Source organism: Passer domesticus, chromosome 6, assembly GCF_036417665.1.
Source record: "Passer domesticus isolate bPasDom1 chromosome 6, bPasDom1.hap1, whole genome shotgun sequence".
Taxonomy (NCBI): Eukaryota; Metazoa; Chordata; class Aves; order Passeriformes; family Passeridae; genus Passer; species Passer domesticus.
Genome location: NC_087479.1, coordinates 3,328,026 through 3,333,487, shown reverse-complemented (window position 1 = coordinate 3,333,487; position 5,462 = coordinate 3,328,026).

The window sequence follows — 5,462 nt, the reverse complement described above, 5'->3', positions numbered from 1 at the left end:
TTGGGCTGAAGGATAAAAATACAATTTTCTACTATCCTAAGCCATTCAGAGCCAGAAGAGGACTAACCCATGCAAGTGGATGCTGTGGTTTTAGTATGATCATAATTAAAGCAGTGGGCAGCTGTTGCAAACTGGAAATTCATTTGAACCATTGCTACATAAGCACCTTGACATGAAATTAGGACCTCATTCAGAGCCCCCAAGAGAGAAAATTCTGGCTGGTACTCTGCCTACATATATTCAAATTAATGCATAATGCAGCAAGTTTCTTCCTCTCTCTGCCTGTCCCTTTCTCTTTCTCACACACACAGACGCACGCACGCAGCTGAACTCCCACACAAGTTCTGTGGGGAAATTACAGCCTGCTCATGTCACTCCCTTCTTTGTCACTGAATTAGTGCCACAGGTCTGGAAAGTGCTGTCTCTCTGCAGTACCAAACTTTTTCCAGCTCCAGAACATCTTACTTTGATAATACATAAATTAGAGTTTTCTGTTTATGTCAACTAATTGATTTTTTTCTTCAAAGGCTGGATTGCACCAACACTAGCCATAAAGTAGCATTCATGTTTGCAAATTTTTGGGAGCTAGGCATGAAGAACCAAACTTTTCTGTTGTCAGGTCACATTAACTCCGGGATTTCTCACAGGCAAATTGTGTCTTGAACACTCTGCATGATTCACAAAATAAAAGGGCCCTTTTCCATGTAAAGCATCAGCTTCCATTAAGCAGAAGAAGTAAACCATTGCATGCAAAAGATGTGAGCACGTGGCTTGTGAATAATCAGAACAAGTTTAGAAAAACCACCTCAGAGCATGGCAGGCAGCAGTAACACACTCGCTATCTCCGATCCTCCGAGAGCAGAGCAAGTGGCATCCTCTTGGTGCTGAAAAGAGAGCTCAGCTCCTGGCTGTTATCAGTGGCAGTGGGAGGGAGGTTTGGTGCTCTGAAGCTGCAGTGAATCTCAGTGGTGGAGGTGAGCAAGGGGCAAGAATGAGCATTTGCCTCAATGCTCAGCAGAAGCCAGGGCAAGTGGCTCCAAGGGGCAACAGTGGAAACATGGAAAGTGGGAGGCAGTGTAGGAACTATGCAGAGATGGGCTTGAGGAAAATTTTATCATTGTAAACCAGGAGTGACTAACTTTAGGGAGACAGAAGGCTATGGCTGTATTCCCATCAGCATGGACCAATGGCTTAAAACCATCGATATTTCAATAGGAACCTTGTCTGAATACTCCTTCTCCACTCTCTTTCTCTTTGCATTGTGGCAGAGATGAGCAAAGTTATAGCCCAGGGCACCCTTCCACACTAATAAAACACATTCCTTTTGGGCTGTAGGAAGGTTGCTAATTGCCTGCAGTCTCAACTATAAGCCTGCAAAAAACCACTCTGTTCTAGTACACCAGTGGAGGTCCAGCACTTGCTGCCATCACACTGCAAAACAGAAGACTTTGCCCATGTACACCAAGTGTACTGTCCTGCTAGACGTGTGCAGCATGGAAAAAAATCACCTGCCACAGGTGATGGGAAAAGAGTTGTGGGTCAGGCCCAGATTAGAAGGTTGTGCCCCTTAGAGAGGACTAAGAGAAACCCCAAGGAACATCCTGTGGAGTGTTTTTTACACTTCACAAGGCATATACCCCCAATGGTTTCCTAATGTTGGAGTTTATTGTGGCTTCTCCCATTAAATTGATTCTGAATGTTAATGATTTTACTTATTTCAGCCCCCAAGCAGGTGTTTCTATCCTCAGCTTTGTGCCTATTGAACATCTGGCTGGGTCTCTTGTGGTTTCTCAGCCAAGCTTGAGAAATTGGAGGGGTACACCAACATTCCAGTGTTGACTTGTAAATCTCAGATACTTTATTCCTTCAACAACACTGGCCAAACTCATTACGCACATGATTTTGGACATGGAAAATACCTGACTTCACTGTTTTTCTTGACATGGAAATTCAGAATGGTTCTTCCACCTTTGCCTCCAGGACATTTGGGAAGACACCACCAGAATTTCACCTGAGAGCAAAACTCTAACAGCAAAGAGGTCGTAGCAACACTGTCAGGTCCCTCTGGAAGGTCTTTCCTTGGCCTTGTAGATCATAAAATGACAGCATTCAAACATTTGTGTGCAGATGAAAAATGAAAATCAGTTAGTACTGTTCAACTCACTGCAGCCAAATTAAGTAGAAAATGAAATATTTTAAGAAGCATCCTATGGTAAGTGAATTTGAATTAGCTGCAAGCATGGATGATTTTCTTCCAATCACCAGACCACACAGAATTGCTGCTTGGATTTAATTCCCCCTTCATCTCCCATATGCCTTTCCTTTATTTCCTGGCATAGATAGATGTGTGATTAAACTATCACTTTTGATATCCCAAAAAGCTGAGGAAAGGAGATTACGCTATAAATCATACAAATCTTCTTTCCCACCTGTTTGTGAATTTTAGACAGCTTTAAATTTTTTTTTTTCTGTTGTAATTACAGCAAATTGTAATAGAGATAAAACATAAAGTGTTGTAAGTATTTTTTAGAGTGTTAGATTCATGAGATCAGTTTATAGAGATAATTTTGTCAACAAATGCAAAGTCATTTAGGGGTTTTTACTTATTATGAAAGCTGTTAGATTAAAATACTGCTGAAACTTGTTACTTCTTTGTGCTAACACAAGTGAAAAGATGGCATCCCACTGAGCTGGTCACTGTCTTATTTTGCGTTTTTGGGGCAGGATATCCCCAAATTCAGCCCCTATTCATATGCCTGCTGCAGCTGCCCCCACAATATATCCTGGATATCCAAGTCCAAGGCCACCAGCAGCACTGGAAGCCCTTGGGTGCCGATGGAGACTCTGCTGTCAGATCCTCTTGGCTCTTGGGGAGTTCACAGAGGACGAGCCTGAACATCTGTGCTCACGGGCCACAGTCCAAAAGGAAAGACTCGGAAATGGTAGGATTTGAATCGAGCTCTGGACTGGCTTAGGGTGGATCAGCAAATGGACACAGAGCAAACACAAACCCAGTGACTGGGACCTGACATGTACCTGAGTTACTTCATCTCTGCTGAATAGAGGCACAGTGAGGACCTCCAACAGTTCTGCTGTGTCTGATGAAATTTTACCTGGTGAAATAGTACAGCCTTCTTCACTTGCAGGACAAGAACAGAGTGCCAGTCAGGTGTGCTGGATCCCAGGTTTCTCACAGCAGGTGGGTCTGTAGATGGGGCCCAGGAGCAAGCTCAGGGCACCCTCACCAGCCAGGAGTGATTTTATTCAGCCAGTCTGGACATAATTGTGGGCTAGACACTCAATATCCCATGTACACTTTTAATTGTGGCAGCATGAATGAAGAGAAGAAATAACAGCATCAGGTTGCTGATGGGGAAACATTTCCATGAGGAGAAAATATTTTGTACAATGCAGCCAACCATTAAGTGCTGTTCCCAGCTTCCTCCTCCATTCCCCCATAGCTTGTGGGAACTCTGTGTCCATCTGTATGCCCTCCATATCCACACACTGCTTCTCTAACCTTTTTTGTAAAACTAGGAGAACAGGTTGTTTCTGAGGAGAGCTGTTCTTACCTGATGACCCGGCACAAGGAGATCCAATGAACATGGTGCAGGGACTGGGAGAGATGGACATGGACACACACACAAGGCATGACCTTGGCACTGAGAGGGTAAATGGCATTTCAGGAGCTCACAGAATGGTATGAGAGCACATTCCCAATGAACACTTCAAACTGGATGAATAATTCAGAATAACATTTTACTACTCGGTTTGCTTCCTTTAACTGTGAGTAAATGTCAGATATTTTTTTGAGATCCACTAGCCTCAAAACTATTTATGCAGTCACTTCTCTTTCAAGCCCTTTTAACCCCAAAACCAAAGGACTACTCACAGTTGTATGAAAGATCTGCTGGCTCAGAACCCTTAGTCCCAAAATAATGATGCAGTCCATTGGTCACTAGTGCTCTGTTTGCAATAGTTATTTGGGATTTGTTCAGTTAAGTTCATGGGATAAATCTCAGGAGGCTGTGAGTTGGTAGCTTGGTTCAGAGCCATTAAAAAGTTGTAATAACTGTAATGCAATTGCAGACATCAGCATCCTTCCTCTTACATTATTACTTTTTCATTTTGCCCTTGGCCAGACCAAGTGTTCCCTGGGCAACACCAGGCCTTGGTGGAGATGCAGAACAAGCACTGGGGCAGTGTGTGAAGGTCTTTGAACAGAGGGGTGAACACCCACCCACTGAGAGCTGAAAGCCACACAGTACAAAGATATGGGGGTCTCACTTCTGGTATTTGACTGTTGGCACCACAACAGGGCTGCCTGGAGTGGGATTCCATGGGATAAAGAATGTATCTACACCAGTTTGTCCTGTGGAGCCATGTGGATTTGCAGTGAGTACCAAGTGAGAGCTGCGTGTTGTTGCACTGGAGTATGTTTCTAATTATACAACAGTTACACTTTCTGGTACTTGCAGTTATCATTAAATCTATAATCAGCCTATTCCCCACATGTTTGAGAATCTCTCCCATGCTAATACAATATAATTAAAACAGCCCCAGTTTCAACAGTATCTGCATTAAAAAGGAACACCAAAGAGATCATAATAGGTGGAGAGAGGTTAATAATAGGTCATGTGGTTAATCTTCCAGTTACAAGGGCAAACACTAATTACAGGACTGGGAAGGGAAAGGGCAGCCTGATTGCAATGTGATTATGGTGACCTTGTTAAGGAGTGATCCAAGGCATGATGGGGCCTCAATAAATAAAGATAATAACCCCTCAGCACCTCCCAGTGAACGTCAGACAAACGCTGAGAGCAGCATCAGCCCTCTCTGCAGGCCGGGCGGGAGCTCGGATGCTGAGCCGTGTTATTCTCCAGCTCCATCCTCAGCACAGCGGGATTGCTGGCTTCTCCTTCTGCTCTCTGAGAAAAACAAAAGCACTGGCCACCGATAACAAATATATCAAGTTGACTTCTAAAGGGCTCTGCAGTACAGCATGTTGCACATTACAGCAAATTTCAACACGTTGGAGCTTGGGAGAAATGGCAGAGCTATGCAATTCACCACATTGTCAATGGCGTGGTGGGAATTCCCAGGGAGATGCAAAAATACTGGTTACCATCTTAGAAAAATGGTAAAATCTCAAGCTTTTTCAGCTCTTTTTTTAACCAGAAGCATAAGCTCCCCTGCCCAGGAAAACATGTCCTACAGATTATAACAGTTTCATTATCTCAGCAGAGAACTCGCTGTCTGTGCTGCAAACTGGTCCATGGAGAAATTAGCAGGCTCCCAAATTTAATTAGGGCAGGACTCAGACAGGGAACACAGTGAGGTTAACACAGATGTCTGTATGTCCCATCATTCTTACATCCTGTAATAAACAGGCATTTGGGGAACAGTATCAGCCAGGGCTGGATCCAAACAGTCCTGCATTATGGACGTGAGGCTGGTGTCTG